This window comes from Pyxicephalus adspersus, chromosome W (genome assembly GCF_032062135.1).
Source record: "Pyxicephalus adspersus chromosome W, UCB_Pads_2.0, whole genome shotgun sequence".
Taxonomy (NCBI): Eukaryota; Metazoa; Chordata; class Amphibia; order Anura; family Pyxicephalidae; genus Pyxicephalus; species Pyxicephalus adspersus.
Window position 1 is genome coordinate 3,047,339 of NC_092870.1, and position 17,202 is coordinate 3,064,540.

The 17,202-nt window shown below is 43.8% G+C and overlaps 2 long non-coding RNA genes across 2 annotated transcripts in view; both read right to left on the reverse strand.

Annotated features, from left to right (window-relative positions):
- The window catches only part of LOC140342784 (uncharacterized), an 830,340-nt gene that overhangs the window by 663,331 nt on the left and 149,807 nt on the right, over window positions 1-17,202 (reverse strand). The window lies entirely within an intron of this gene.
- Window positions 4,270-6,050, reverse strand: LOC140342890 (uncharacterized). The gene is made up of 3 exons (XR_011923198.1): window positions 5,891-6,050; window positions 5,530-5,731; window positions 4,270-4,401 (listed from the first exon to the last, which is right to left on the reverse strand). It is a non-coding gene; the product is annotated as an uncharacterized lncRNA (long non-coding RNA).

Here is a 17,202-nt window from a genome sequence, read left to right on the forward strand (position 1 = left end):
ATAGGGAGAATTATGGCATGTTTAAAAGCTGAGGGGTATTTACCAGTAGAAAGGGGGAGGTTGAATAGTTCGGTTAGGGCAGGGGCCAGGGTGGAGGAATGGGCACGGAGTATATCAGAGACATAGCAACATAATAGGTGTCTTTATGATTTGACTACTGTTAGTTGTATTACAGTAACAACATTATACATTACCTATTAACCAGCCCTCAGGCATTTCTCCAGAGATGAATTTCCGGTAGAGGGCTCTCTGACGCAGGATATAGGCATCATGGCATGATCCTGGGAAACCTGTCCTTGCACCCTTCCTAAAATACACAGAGTGGCCAAGAGCCTGGTCATTCCTGGCACTGCCTGGCTTCTTTTGGTTTCTGGAGCAATTTTAGCTTCCAGCAAGCTGTACAGGTCATGGGTGACCTGGCGGGACAGGCGGAAATGCCTTTTGACATCCTGGTCACGTAAATTATCAATGCGTGGCTCCCAGACCTGTCGCAAAGTTGAAGGTTGCTCCTCAGGTTGTTGTTGTAGCTGCTCCTCCTCTGCAGTAACAAGCAGAGGAGGATGCCACAACAGCAGTGAACAGCAACTGTACTTCAATATCCTGCTCTATGACAACAACAACCACAATCGTCGCCCCGGCGCACATTTAGGTGCGCATGAATGTGCGCATGTATCGCGCTTAAACCGCGCATAAACGTGCGCACGTACTGTATCCCTATAAGTTTTTCCAGAGCTTCTTAGCCATTCTGCATGCAAACCAAAAATTTTCAAAGCCAAAAAAAAAAAAAAACAGAAGGCTGCTAGAAGAAAAATGAAAAGTAAGAATACACCATTTACTTTATTCCTCCAAAAAATGTTTTTGGTGTGTTGTCCCATAACATTTATTTTTTTTCCTTCTAGTAACATGGAGCCAAGAAGAATGGCCACCACCGCCACCGTCGCTGCTGCCGGCCCCTCCACCACCACCACCCCAGGGTCTTCAGTGCATAGACCAACAGGCATCTCCCTCAGGCCAGCTAGGTTGCTCTGTGAAGCAGGCCAAGTAACATCTAGGCCCCTGGCCCCTCAACCTGGCACCTCAGCCAGTTTGAGCCGGACCAGGGATTCTGCTTCCAAGGCAACCAGCTTCACTCCTGAGCAAAATGCAGCCCTCATGGAGTCCTACGTACAACATTTTCCACAACTCCGTGGGGGCTTGCACTCCCAGACCTCCCATGCTGTAAGGCAGGGACTCTGGGAGGAAATTGCCAGGAGTGTAAATGCAGTGGGCAGTACACAACGGACCATTACCCAGTGTCAAAAACGTGAGTGACATCCTCAGACACGTCAAAAGGTTCCTGGGCACGGAGGCCGGAAGGAGTGGGACCTATCGTGAACATCTTGTGCAGCGTCTCAGGGAGTACGAAAGATTAGCGTTGCCATTCATTGGGCCAGAAACGGTGGTAGGCGTGGAGTACCGGGATGACTCCGATGCTTGGCAACCATGTAAGTTCAATCCTTTTACATTACATAATTACCAATGGTAATTGATTTTTGCATTTGTTTGCGACTGCAACAGTTTAGTTATTAGCATTGAGAACAAAATGGGATTTAGTTTTTACTCATTTATGTTTGGGGTGAAATATTTTTTTAAAATGACTTCTTTAGTGTATTTTCACCTTCTTTTGACTTGCATCAACAATGTGTGTATGTGTTTTTTTCCAATAGTACGCCCTGAGACGCAGCAGTCCCCTCCTCCTGCCCTTTGTGCTCGGGGTGATGTAGATGATGAGGATGTCACTTCGCATCAAGATGACACTGGGCTTCCACCTGGTAAGATGAACCTTCATTGTATATCTTGTTTGACATGCACCTGCACCATGTGCACCTGTCTCTAATCATGTTTATAACCACACTCGTGTAATATGAATGTTTAATTTCACACATTTTTTGCTCTAGGACTGGTATGTTTTGTGGTTAGATTTGTGGTGAACCGATCAATCCAAATTAACTTGGGTTTAGAGTCAAGCTCACTCTATTTCATTTGTTTTTGTGCTTTATTTAACAGATCACCATCTACAGGAGGAGGTCGTTGATCCACTGCAGAGAAGCCTGGAGGCGAAAACAGGTAATTTGGTGTGTGTCTGTGTGTTCAGCCTTCCAAAAGCTAAGTAATAACCTTAGATCTTTCTATAATATATCATATATATATATATATATATATATATATATAATTTGTTAAATTTTAACCTCCTCGATTTCTGTCTGAATGTCAAAAATAATTTTGCCTTTGTGAAATATCGGTGACTTTTGATATGTGAAGACTTGTCACCACATTCATTCATTTTGATGTGATACATCATGTGTCTTTGTAGAACATGCATGTCTGCTGGTTTCTGGTTCTGGAGAGTTTTCACTGGCTGCATCCACTGTGGAGGTAGGCAAGAACTGGTCCATTAGTGTTTATTTTCGGATGTGTTGGGGGAATGAACCTTTCCCCATGTGTTCCATTTGTGTTTTTTTTGTTTAGGGTCCCTCAGGTGGACATTTACCACAAGAAGAAGGGGAGACACCTGAGGTTTCCGTAACCAACCCATGTTTGATGTTCCAATGTCAGGAAGCTGTCTGCATAATGTTATGGTGACCCACAAAGTTATGTGATATTGTAGTAATTTTTTATTTTCTCTTTATAGCAACCTGTGGATGCAGGTGGATTGGGTCAACCCAGTGTGGGCAGCCAGCTTCTAAGCCTCACTCAGAGGCTGGTGGGCCATTTTGATAGAGTAGTGGAGTCAAGCATGTTTGCCCCAAGTTCAAATAATTTGGAACAGGTCCTTACACTCCGACATAAAAAACCTCAATCAAAATCGCCAGGACCAAGAATTTAACCAACAACATCTGGTGGTTATGCATCGTCTGATAGAATCAGTCCGACAACAATCAGCCACTTTGGGTGCCTACAGTTGACCATCTCTGTAACATGTTAGGTGAATGCCTGGGCCAACAATATCAGCTAAATCAGGCAAATATTCACAGGCTGGGTTGGCAAATCCCAATAGGTCCTGCTGGCCCCCCATCTCCTGCAGAGCAGCCAGCGCCATCCTTCTCCCTGGCTCCACCCTGTTCCCCGGCAGTTGCCTGGCCACTTCCACCTCCTGACCATCCTGTGCCCCTGCCTGCCCAATTTGTGCCCCTGCCTGCCCAGTTTGTGCCCCTGGCTACACTCACGGCCATGCTGTGGGGGTGGGGGTGGACGTAGGCATGCTGTGGCCGGTCTGGGCGAAGTATGTAGATAGATGCCCGGTGAGAACATTCTTCACTCAATTTTTCTAGACTCCATAAGATCCACAGTGTGGGTTTGAGTTGGGATCCTGTATAAAGACGCTTGTTTGTATAAGATAGCTTAATCTATATTTTGTGTTTGCCCAATGTCCACAGGTTAGTGACCCTCCCACTTTGACACTTTACCTATCTAAGTTTCTTTTGATGTGGCCCAAGTATGCACCAAATGCAGTTTTGCTATCTAATCCCCAAAGAATGTTCCAGTTTGTAAATATGTCAAAGTGATTCTAATCAAGTATAAAGTCTCAGCTCAATACTCTACAAGTATTGCTGCAATGACCTTAAAAAAAGCTAAACATTATTTCCAAATACACGATTGCATCTTTGTTCACTAAATGAACACAAATCTAGTTATGTCCAGGGACCAAATATGGCACACCACACTTCTCTGACACTTGTAACAGATAAATGTGCTTGCTAATAGGTCAACTACTTTTCTGTTGGTTAAAATAACATACTAAGGTGTTCAGCTGTGTATTCTATGCCACATGTATTCTTGAATGATGTTTCATAACGAAGCTTCAATTACATATATTTTGAAGAGGGGGGCTCGGCCGCTCCTCACGAGGACTTTCTGCCTCCCTCGATGTGGAACTGGCTGTGTTTGTGTAAGGGACCACAAAAATAAGAGAGGTAAGTACTGACCAAATGTAACAGTATAATATACAGCTAGTTCTTATATTGCACAGTGCTAAAGAATTCAAGTTATGTCATCTCATCTGACTGTTTTGCTGTTTACACCGTGCCTAACAAGAAAGAAAGGTTATTCCTGGGGCCAAGCTAATTATGGCTATGGCACTATAAAGTGATGCAGTTTGTTGGCAATGAAGGTTGTGGGTTTTCACGGGACAAACGTGGCTAAGTGACATTTAACCTTTGTCTTCTGTTAAAAGCTGCCTAGACATGAAGCTAGTCATACACTCCTAATGATACTTGATGGAGCTAGGCCTAACAAAGTATTTCCCACTTTATTTTCATGGTTTTAAAGGAATGTTCACAATATCTAAAATGGAGAAATTCTTGCATTCAGATGAGGAACTTGTGTCCTGTTGAGGAGGTGCTGGCAAGGGCGCTCCAGTAGCTGTAGATAAAAAATGAGCAGCATAAGTAAAAGTGGGTGGGCAGGACTAAAGTAGATTTGTAAGGTTAGTTAACCCCCCCTAGCGTTCTAATTCTGTCAGTTTTTTGATGCAAAAAGTGATCCTATTTTTTTGCATATAAATTTTTGTTTATATTGTGGGCCTGTAATTCTTAGGATTAACTCCCGGGTATGATAATTATATTTATTATAATCATAAATTATAATATAATACATAATTATAAATAATAATTTTAAAAAATAATGAAATAGACAACAATGTAATCTTAAAATAAAATAAAAATATTTTTATTTCTATTTCATGTTGTGTGGTGCTTTTGTACTGTAAAAACCATTTAAAAGCAGATTGCATTGTAATCTGCTTTTAAATTTCCCTCCCAGACACACCCCCCAATACATCACCACTCACATCACCCGGAAGATGACTCCTCCCGGTGATGTGAGTGGAGATTTCCCGTCTGTCCGGTGACCACCCCCGGAATCTGCTATTGCTGCTCGCACCTGCAGCGAGATGTGAAGCACAATGCAGAAGTCCTGCATTGTGCTTGGCATCTCACTGCTGATGCGAGCAGCGGCGTGGCCGGGACCCGGGTGGTATTTAAAAGCAGATTACTCAGTAATCTGCTTTTAAATTTCCCGCTCGGCCACGCACCCGACGGACCGGCATCCCGGCTTCACAACAGGACCATCCGATCGCCGCTGGAGCGGGGTGAAAAGGTAAGGGGGCTCTTAAAGTTACCCCGAGTGTGACTCGGGGTTACCGCTTTTTGCATGTAAAAGCCATCCCGAGTCACACTTGGGATTAGCGCTAGGGAGATTAAGGTGAATAGATAACGCAGAACTTCTAAATGATACTTTTTGCCTACGTCCAAAAATTCTGAGCAAACATTTGTCAGTACAACTATGGACAACTAAACAATTCATGTCTATCTTTCTTCATGCTAGCCAACAACCTTAAAGAATCTTCATTTGATGCATGATTAATGACTGGAAGCTACATGAAATCCTGCTAGATCTTTATTTGTATTTGTAACAAAAATGGTGAAAGTAGTGTGAGCATGTGTTGAATTGCATCATATGTTACAAAAGTTGATTCCAAGGTTAGCTTACAGGCAATCTCCTCGGCCACCTCCTCTCCTTCATCGAAGGCTGCAGATGTTGGGCAGCAGGCTCCTCCCCTGGAGATGGCTCCTCCTGCTGGTCTCCTCCTCCTCCATGACTGGCTCCTCCTCCGGTGATGCAGGGATGCCTCCTCCACATCCTGGGGGACAGCCAGTTGCCTGTGTGGCCGCTGGATTTGCAGGAGAGTTGGCTGTAATAACAAAAACAAATATACAAAATTTATAATGGTAGTAAAATATAGGAAGTGAAAACAAACAGTTCTAGGCTAAACAATACTACTTTACACTAACAACAAACATTCTAAAACACCAGTCCTTAACAAGAGGAGAAGACAAAATGCCAGACTTACCAGACAGGATGCGGTTCCCCACTTCGCGGACTAAATCGGCCCTCCTCTGCTTGAGGTCGCTCCAAACGTGCTGTATTTGTGCGACAGTTGGGCGCGTCCCTGCAGGGTCCAGAGCCTGTGCCAGCCTCTCTGCAATTTGTTTTTTGACAAAAATTGACCGATGCTGGTCATATCTTTGCCGAATCATTGTCTAAAGAAAAAGAGAAACAAAATGTGAGTTATTTTGACAACAACCAAACACCTCGTAAAAACAAAAAAAAAAAAGAGATCACTGATTGATTGATTGATTGACTGATTGATAGATATATTTTCTGTTGCAAATTGACATAGTTTGGTTGCAAATGTAAACTGTTTGTTTGTTAAGATTGTGTGTAGATATATATGGGTATACTATTACTATTACTAAGAAGCTTCCAGTTGCCACACCACTAAGCTCAATCCTGTTTAAACCATTGTAAAACCAATAATTGTGCTCCTAGATGTAAACTCTGTTTATCCAGTTTTAGTGAAGCATTAGTAAGTGCCAGACATACAATCTAGAGGCAAAATGTAAGCACTGTTGCATTAGGTCAGATAATGCAGCACATGTGGATTTATTTTGTTGACACAGGAAAAAAAAAACAAAAATACAAAAGGTGGATAAATACAAAACACAGGAATTTCTATGTGGGACAGTAGAATGATGTGCCTTCACCAAAATCAGGATTGTGGTGTCAGCTATCCAGAGGACATTCCACCAGAAGGCTTTCACTGTCCTCCGGACAAAGCAAGATGATTTCCAGCCTTGCGTGATAGCAAGGGGGCTAATTCGTGCTCTTCAAATGATCTACCTCTGATTGAGCTTAATGGGGTAGAATCCTGAAGATTTTTACAAACCATACATACACACATCGAAATATGTGCATGTACATAGTTGTCAACAGCCAACTTTAGGTGTGTGGACCTCTACCAAGCTCTCATCTGCAGCTCTAATCCATTGAAAGAACAATAGAGGATGCTCCATTCTCAGCTGTCATCCGTGCAGAGGATTTCAGCTGCCAAAAAGAGCTGGGCAGTGAGAACAGCGCAGCTAGAATGAGATGGGGACACAGGCTGACCCTCCCCCATTCTATAGCTGTGCTGTGGCTTCTATATAAAAAAATACTTGGGAAATTATATCTACTCTGTGGGCATGTGTAACAACATCATGGGCACAGTGTGATATCTGTGTGTGGGAATTCTGCATGTCATATCTTGCAGCCTTACAACTCTGTGTACAAGCACAGAGGACACTCATAGATAATAGTCCCAAAATATCTACAAAATCTCAGGCCACCAGATTTCAAGCATTTGAAGATATGGGGATCCCAATTGCAAACACTATTGAAAATCCTACATTGGGAATGCATTTTCCAAAGCAAGTGCACATAGAAGTCCTTAATTGAAAAAGTTTGCACATGCATGATGTGCATGTTTGCACATCATGCATGTGCAAACATGCATGATGCTATAAAACACATTTAAACGTGTAAACATGCATGATGCTATAAAACACATTTAAATGTGCAAACATGGACAAACATGTATGCTTATGCAACTAAAAAGAATTACCCCCCCGCTAAAATTTTTTAAAAATTCACTTACCTGAATGATGAAGCGCAGGTCCCTCTCTGCAAACAACGGGCGCGGCATGATGATAACGCAGATATGAAACTTTTTTCATACTGAAAAAACGCCTACTGAAAAACGTGCCTACGCCACGCATTTGCACATACGCCTGCTGTATGCGTATTAATACCAGCATGTAACCGCTTTTATATTTTGTGCAAAGGTACACGCATATTATTTCATATTAATACACTTTTTGTATTTATTTTTTGTTAGGTTTATTTTTGGAATTATGGACTAACATGCTGGTTTGTACTGTTATGAACGAAGGTGTGGACCCACTGTGCCGCTGGCCAGGTAAACTCTAGAGGGGCATAAATAAGCAGCCACCCGGTCTTCACTAGAGCCTCTGATGGTGAGGATAGGCTTGGGCTGCGGGGTAGCTACCAGGTGGCACTCCAGAACAATCCCCAGCAGAGACACACCCACGCCAGCTCACAAACAGAGCAAGTCTCAGCATGGAGGAAACACTGATATGGAACATAGGTAGTGTTACCTGAGAGATAGAACCTGGCGCCCATGCCTGCGATTAGGAGCAGCGGCGCCGGCACGACCTGCAGTGCTAACATGTACACTTTGAGCCAAACATATGTTCTCGCTTTTCAAGCCTTTCAGGGTGTTTATGCAGTTTGAATTGTATGTTAGACCTTGCCCAACTATATTTTGGCTTACTCACCTCAGCTTGGTAGTGGAAGCACATAAAGGGGGTTTCCTCCATTAACCAGAAGCAATATCATTTATGAATGTTGCTTGGAACCAAGCCCACGACATCAGAAATCGTAAAAAGAAATAGGCTTTTCAATTTGAATCATGTTAGGCAATATGGCCTAAAAAAATCCTCATTGCCTATTTATGCCCATTTCTTCCTATAATTTCACTTTTCTATGTTTATGTACACACAAACGCATACATACAGATAGATGCATGTATGTACATACATGAGTGAACATGAATCAAATATACACCTAAAAAGAAAAAATTACCGGAATGAGGATCCTTCTCTGCTAAAAGGTCACATTAAAATATAGAGAACACACAGATAACACTAAACTTACATGACAAAATAAACCAAAAAAAAAAAAAACACACACACATGTAAACCCACGCTTGCATATAAAGCCTAATTATTTCAAAAGTGGCCCCAAAAATATTTACCAAACCAATATGCAATTTTGACCTGAAAATATTTATGCAGGACAAACATTTAAAGGTGGTACTATAGACATATTAATGAAATGAAAAAATATGGCCACAAACACTGTCTTCTTAATAGCAAAATGGACATTAAAAGATTCAAAGTACAAAAAACAAAAGCAGCTATTGTACTAAATGGTAAGCAAAGTATCAAATGTAGCAACATAGATTAGGCTAATAAACAAAACAACAGCCCCTCCTTGATCAAAAAAAAAATTAAGACAAAGGAAAAGGGCAAATTAGACAACACTCTCAGGTGTTGAAAATTAACATGCAATTGGGCGTGCGCAGTATGTGAAATTTGGCTGTTTGGTTTTTTTACAGTTTGACATTCCATAATAATTTATTGATCCGATCCTTTAGATTTGTACACCAGTAAACAGCTATTGAAGAAAAAAAGGAGTGGAATATTTTTCTATATTTCTAATTAATGATATATATAAATATATATGTGTGTGTGTATAAATATTATTATTATTATTATTATTATTAATAAACAGGATTTATATAGCACCAACATATTACACAGCGCTGTACATTAAATAGGGGTTGCAAATGACAGACTAATACAGACAGTGATACAGGAGGAGAGGAGGACCCTGCCCCGAAGCTTACAATCTAGTAGGAGGGGGAATTTACACACAATAGGATGGGAGATATGTAGTGGTGGGAAGTAGTGATGGTTTCAAAAGACAGAAGAAGATGGGTGAGCAAGTTTGAAAAAATGGGTTTTGAGTGCTCTTTAAAAAAAAAAAAAAAATATATATATATATATACATATGTGTGTTTGTGTGTCTATGTATTGTAACAGCTGGCCAAATAAATCACAGGGTTTGTCCAGGATGACAGGTATATTTGCCCCAGATACAGGTTATACGCAGAGTATTTTTCTGTTTAGTCAGTTTTCCTTTTAACCTGAAGGTGGGGTTTGAAGTACCAGGCTTCTTGGCCAGGTGGGGGAGTTAAAGAGGCCTGGGTATGATCAGGTTTAACTGTCCCACCTGAAATGCATCCTGGAAATTAGGCTGGGGATAAACTCCCAGCCTGCTTATTCCTGAGGCTCTGTCTTGGTGGCTAAGCTGGGAGGAGGGCCAAGGTGAACTGGGAACGGTGAGTAAAGACGCAGACCATTGCAAAAGATATATGGTTAGAGTCCTGAACAACACTAGGTTACGCTGGACTGCTAGTTAAGGGAACTAACAGTGAGTTAGTGGCCAGGCTTTCTTTTTGCTGTTTGTTTTATTTTTCCTGTTTTGTGTGTAAATAGTGAAGTGGAATAAATAAAATCTGCTGGCCCTGTTTCCTTCTTTGAAACATCCACCGTTGCTACAGGCGATCTCGCTATATATACATGCATGTATATCTACAGAAGCAAGCAAGAACTTGCGTATGTGCTTTGGACATAGGTGGAAAAAATCTAGTTCGCTGGCAAAAGCGAGGCTTTGAGCCCGCTGGAATTTCTTACCAGGCGGATCCCTGAGTCTGGCATTGGATGCATCTAGATAGGCGTCTGTGTAAAGAGCTGAAATCGGTTAACTCTCTCTAAACCTGAAAATATTAGGTCATGTAAAAATATGCTTATTTCTTAGCTAATATAAACATTTAAAAGATTTGAACAGCCCAAACATTTTTATTTAGGTCTAAGTGAAAGATGTGTGCCATTAGAAAGATTTATTTTTTAGGGGAACAAAGACATTTAATGCAAGCTTGCCAGCGTCAAACTGCCGGGGATGCGCGGCTCCAGCAGCGAGATCATTTTGGGTAATAACTTCCGCACGAATATGCCAGTGCCTGAAATTTAGTTGATAAATTGATCGAAGGCTTACGATTTTTGGATCATGAATACGAATGAGCGAGCTTCCGATTTTGCTTGATGAATCAGCCTTCCCGTCTGCGTATGAAAAGTACTAGAGTCTGCATGTATATGAGCAGCACTAATGTCAAAATATGGTATTAACTACAGTCTAGTGAAGTGTAGTGCCTTAAACCAAAAATATTAAAGTAAATGAAGATACTATAAAGAAAGATGAGTTGAAGAAAGTGATAGGGGTATAATATGAATTATTATGTACTATGATCATTGTAAATAGTACAAAAGTAATGGTATACAGAAAATTACCAATAATAAAATACACAATGAATAATGGCCAATACCATATTACTATAACAATAATTTGGTACTCTTACATGGGAAATATTATTGTAAAGGTATGAATATATAGTTTTTGATCAAGATGAAAAATCTGTAATAATAGACAAACAAGGGTAATAATGTACCATGTGTTCATTGATGGTAAATAAATTGACCAATGGTAAAGATATATACATGAGATAACAATTTGTAAAAAATCATAATATCCATATTATATTTGAGCATAATACATACTGGTAGTATATGTTCAGTACAAGGTGCACACATCAAAAAACATGTTTGTATACATTGATACAGTGTTAGTCATAATCGTTTGGGCTCTGAATTGTATAGTAACTTTACCTGAAACAAGGTAATCATAATTATGTTGGTATACCTTTATAGTGGTATAAGGAAGTTTGATATCCACAAATTGGTTGGTACTGATAAATTTTATATATTAAGGATGGTAGATAGATATGGGATGTGTGGTATGCAAAAAGGGTTTAAAGCTGACCATGTCGTAAAGGCCTTGTGCTTTGGTAACTTGTAAATTGATAATTCATTTGCATTCTGTTTGCAATAATTTGGTGTCGCTGTTGCCCCCTCTGGGGTGGGTGGGAACATGTTCGAGACCAGTGAAAGAGATCATTGTAGGATCAAATTTTTGGAGGGTTCCAACGTGGTAGCCAAATAGTGATGATCCTTCCAGATGTAATGAAGTAGGTGTTCGTAGATTCTCTTCCTAAATGGTCTCTTGGTTTTGCCCACCTAGAATGAGCTGCATTTGCACAAAATAAGATTTATCAGTCCTTGTGTGTTGCAGTTGATATGGTGATTTGGTTGATGTGTGACACCGTTTGGCAGTACTGCTGGCATAAAAGGCATACTGACTAACTAAAAAATAAATCTGAAAGATTTTCCCATGGTATGCAATTACCTTAATTCGGGTGATTGACTTTCCAGTTTTACCCGTGGCTTCCTCATAACACTGATAGAGTATTGCCAAAGATATGTGTCACAGATCCCTGCAGGTTCAGGGGATCTGTGACTCATTTAGTGTCACCCACCTTACACTCCTCTGCTGCCAGCACCAGCTCTGCTAAGGCATAATTTCTGCAGCTCACTTCCTGGTCCAGGTCATGTGACTCCCAGTCAGTTGCTCCACTACCTCAGAGCACAGATGTGCTCCCTCTGCTGGTGGAGATGTAAACAGCACCAACCTCTAGTCTCCTGGACCCCCTCTGGTGGTAGGATACGATGCAGCAGCTCACATGGCTCCACTCATCACAGGCCCTGCCCTTTAAAAGGAAGTGAAGGGCAACAGGAAGTTGCCTGCTTCCAGGTTCCTGTTTGTTTATTCTCTTGCTCTTCTTTGTGTACTGACCTCAGCTTGACCCTAACTACTGATTGCTGCTTGCCCTGACTACTGGCTGATCCTTGATTATTCCTGATCACTGCCTGCCCTGACCTCTGGCTTGCCTGACTACTCTCTGCTCCTCGCCCTGGCACCACGTCCTGTTTCTGTGTGTCAGCAGTCACCTGCCTCAGCGTGCATGTGGGCGGAAACCTTGCAGTTGCCCACAATGCAACATCCCCCACCTCTAGAGGCTCTGGTGAAGACCGGGCAGCTGCTTGGACTCTGCCCCCTGTGCACGTCTCTACCACCTGAGCTGGTGACAGAGGGTCCACCGTCCTGCTCTGCAGTACCGTGACAATATGATGGCACTATTGACCAGTAAATCAAATTCAATCTACTATTGTGGCGGAACAATTTAGGAGCAGGGGTGAGCGAGAAGGCCTCTGACGATCTCACAAAAATTTTCTCAAAATTCAGATGGGTCCGTGAAATTTCGGCTAACCGATTTAGCGAATTCCATTAAAGTCAATGAGCTGACTTTAAGCAATAATAGCAAAGCCCTGATACATGTTCGAAACAACAAATTTGTTAGGTGTGTGTAGTAACAGTGGCAACAAGGGAAAAATACAAAGACCTTGTGGTTTTCCAGAAAATGGCAGGTAAAGCGACAGCAGGCAAATAGGATTTTTGTGTGATGGACAGCAAACAGAAGGCAGCATAAACATTAGGACATTGAGAAAGGGTGGCGCTACAAGTGCACTCAACCCACTAGCAGCAGTCTCTGCCGTCAAAACAGCAGGAGATTGTATTGCTAGCTGACATCGTGACCTTTATGACGTGTTAGGAATGCCACCCATAAAGTTGTGGAGAAGAAGCGCAGGGACATTAGGCTAAAGGATGGAGGACCCGAGACAGAGCGTGAGTCAGGCGAAAGCAGTAGCAGTGTGGCCTCTGGTCAGCTATCAACAGGGAAACCGCGTTGGAAAGTGTCATGGAGAGCTGGGTGTAGTGCATCGTCAATGCCACCCAGAAGTGTGTAATAAAATTTTAGTGAATAGAGTACTGACAGGCGGCAGCAAGAGCAGGAGGCGGTGGGCCCTGAGACGGAGCGTGGACCGCATTGGTAACTGGCATCTAGAGCTGGGTGTAGTGCACCGTCAATGCCACACAGAATTTTAGTGAATGGTATACTGACAGGCGGGAGCAACAGCAGGAGGAGGAGGCGGTGGGCCCTGAGAAGGAGCGGGACCATATTGGTAACTGGCATCTAGAGCTGGGTTTAGTCAATCATCAATGCCACCCAGAAATGTGTGATTAAAGGTAGAAGGGCCGGATCAGGATGTTTTGTGACCCAGCGCTGTTGCTGTGGTCTGTGGTGCCGGAAGCGGTAGGAAGGTAGCCGATATTGCTAGTTTACAGCTTGAAGTGGATGACATGAATACCAACCCTCAATCTTACAATACTTGGGTACCATTGGGTTTGCCCAAATTTTCAGTTATCAGTGTGGCAGTACTGTGGGTTTTCGTCTGCAGTTTGTTGGCCTCCCAGAAGCAGCAGAAATGTAAGTATATTGCTGGCTGGCACAAAAATTATTGACATCACCACTGTCAGGACAGGCATCCTCCCCATAACTGCTGTAGTCAACACCACCACCAGCCAGAAAAGAGCCAACATAATTGTGCACCATGCGCTTCATGCGTTCTCGACTGGCCTAGACTTTTGGAAGTGTGCGGCCTGCTGCCACTACTGTTGCGGCTACAGGAGAATACAGTGTAGGCAGTGTCCGCCTAAGCTCCCTGTGTGGAATGAGGTGCGCGGAACTCCACACCCAGCTGGTCACATTAGTCTGCTCAGGCGGGTCACCTTTTCTTTCTCTTGTGCTGGATTGGGTAGAAACTGTGACATTTTATCTTTGTAGCAGTGATCCAGAAGGGTGGCCGGCCAGTAATCATCCCAGGTTTTGATGCTGCAATTGCGGGAGTCGCTCCATGGGCATCGCAACATGTGGACACACATATGAAAGAAGGATTCCCTGGGCTTATCCTCCTCCTGTCCCTCAGTAGGCGCCAAAACATCTTCCTCATCACCCACCTCCTCTTCAAGCTGCAGCAGTTCCTGTTGTTGCATTGCCCCTGATTCATCAAGCAGAATCGGATTATCCGTCGCGCATTCGTATTCGCGATCCGAAATCGTACGCGATCGCGCTATTCAGCAACTGAAAAAGGTGAAGGCTGGAATCCGGCTGGCAGTGAGGCGAGTGTACGCGCATACTCGAGTCCGGACCGCGGTAATCCGCGATCGATGGCCGCGCGTACTTTCGCGCTTCCAGCGAGCGCGGATTTTATTGATGAATCAGGGGCATTGTGCGGTCAATGGAACCTGGTGTATGACAGCAGAAATGCGGGTTTGGACGGGTCCTGTCCAGCAGCCCCAACATGGTCTTCCCTCATCATCATCTTCCTCTTGGAACTCCTGATGCTGGCTGTGCGGTATGGAGTTTAATGTCCCCTCACTTTACCCCCTCCCCCTTTCTTCCCCTCCTCTCCCATCGCCACTTTCCATCAGGCCACACAGGGTATTATCAAGCAGAAAGATGATGGGTATGACGTCGGTCAAGCCTGACCGCTCCCAATTCACAGCGTTTGTGGCCTGCTCAAAGGGGGCCAGTACTTTGCACAGCGTCTCCATCTGCAGTCACTGGTAAAATAGCTCAGTTGTGTGGCTGTACCAAGGGCCCCTCTGCCTCCATGCACCACGCTAACCAAGTAATGGCGGATGGTTAGCTTTTGCTCACACAGACACTGGAGCATGTGCAGGGTGGCGTTCCACCTAGTCACAGTGTCACAAATCAGTCTATGCGGTGACAGCCTCTGTTGGCACTGGATCTTGCTAAGCGCTGCGGCGGCAGTAGGGGATCGGCGGACATGACTGCAGATGCAGCGAGCCTTTCTCAGTAAGTCCTCCAGTCCTGGGTATGAGCGGAGGAACTTCTGCACCACCTCTGCTTTGCGCACGTACTGAACGTGGTGGTGCAGTGCAGCCACAAGGTTGGCTCTATTGTCGCACACTACGTTGCCTTTTGTGAGTCGGGAGGGCGTTAGCCAAGCCTCAACCTCTCTGTGCAAAGCGGACAAGAGTTCTCTGGCGGTGTGACTTTTCTCCCCCAAGGACACCAGTTTCAGCACTGCCTGGCAACGCATGTGCTTGAGGGAGCCGTAGTGGCGTGCCCACTTAACCACAGTGTCCTCCGCTGCTGGCCTTTCAGGAGGAGTGTCGAAAAGAGAGGGGTTGACGGTGGAAGAAATGCAGGAGAAGAAGTGAGAGAACTGGGGTGTCCCATGCTTTCCCACCACATCCCCCCACGGGGGTACCAGGTGCTGTAATGCCTCTTGCAGACCACCGCCCACTGAGCTATGCAAGACCACCCAGTGAGCGGTGAAGGACAGGTAGCGTTCCACTCCGTGCCTGGTTGTCCAGCTGTCCATGGTGATGTTGATTTGGCTGGACAACGAGAATGCCAATGCCTGGGAGAGGTTATCCATTACATGTCCATGTAAACTGAGTACTGCTGTGCAGGAGAAGTAATGCCTGCTTGGTACAATCCACCGCCGCTCGGCAGAGGCCATCAGGTAACGGAAGGGAGCCGAGTCCACAATGCTGTACGGTAGTAGCTGCAAGGCCAATAGATTGGCTAGACATGAATTGAATTCAATTACTCTTTTGTTGGTTGGGCCCGTAGGCTGATGCCTTGCACATATCTTCAGTACAGTGGGCTGAAGGCACTGGGAGCTAGGGGAGCTGAAGGAGTCACTGGTGTACCCATCTTGCGGCGCTGTCTGATGCCACGAAACCTGCGGGTAGAAGCTGATACTTCCTCGCCCCTAGAAGTCTGGCTGACACCAACCTCCTGAGACGTAGTAGCAATGACTATTGGAGGTGAAGGAGTCAATGGAGGTGGAAGAAGAGACGATAATGTGGTTGCACTTCCTTCAAGAGAACGCAAGTACTGCTCCCACTTTGGTTTGTGGTTCTTGAGCATGTGGGAAAGCAGGGATGTTGGTTCCTGCTGCTGCTGCTGCTGCAGAAGAAGATTTTTGAGGCGCAGTCCACAATCCTCTCCACATGATGTGGCTATATGATTTTATTCCGCCCTCTCAATACATCTATCAGCGTACTGGTGCTCCCCACACATCTCAGACTTGTTTGACAACTTGTGCTACTGCCTCCAACAGTTTGCTGCTGTCTTACAGTGGCGGACTCCTGGGGAGTATGCCCCCTACCAGATGCGGCAGGTCGTCCAACGCCACGCCTTCCCCTCCATCTACTTCTAATCTTTTACTCATTCGGGCAAAAATGCACCTGTACCAAACGGTTTCTTTGGTAAAAAGGAGCAGGTATCAAACAATTAAATATCTGTATTTATTTTACAGTAGGCCAGAAATGTAACTGTACCAAATGGTCTTCATTGGTAAATAGGAACTGCAATTGATTTTATTTAGCTTTAGTGAATGTACAGTGTGAAAAAAGATGACTAACTCTGTGTCTTCACTAATGCACAATATAGATTACACTAAATGTGTTGACTGCTGACAGTTTAATAAAACTGACTAGCTATGCATGGCACTACAAGTAGCAGCAACCACAATTGTACCCTCAGTGCATGTGCAGTCAGTGAACAGTACCTAAGAGTGAAATACACACAATCTAACTTACACTAAAGGTGCTGACTGCCGACAATTTAACAAAACTGACTAGCTAGTACCTCATGTAAAAGTAAATCTGCCTAACCTATTCTACATACACAATATCCTATACTAAACAGTAGTACAGGAATTATGCTCCATAAAACACGCAGCTAACAATTTAACTAAGAAGGCTCCTACACTGTCGCTGTCACAATACACGTCTATTCTATACACAGAACACAAGATGGAGTGCCTAACCCCTCCCTCCTTCCCTATATATATGCCTGTGCTCCGA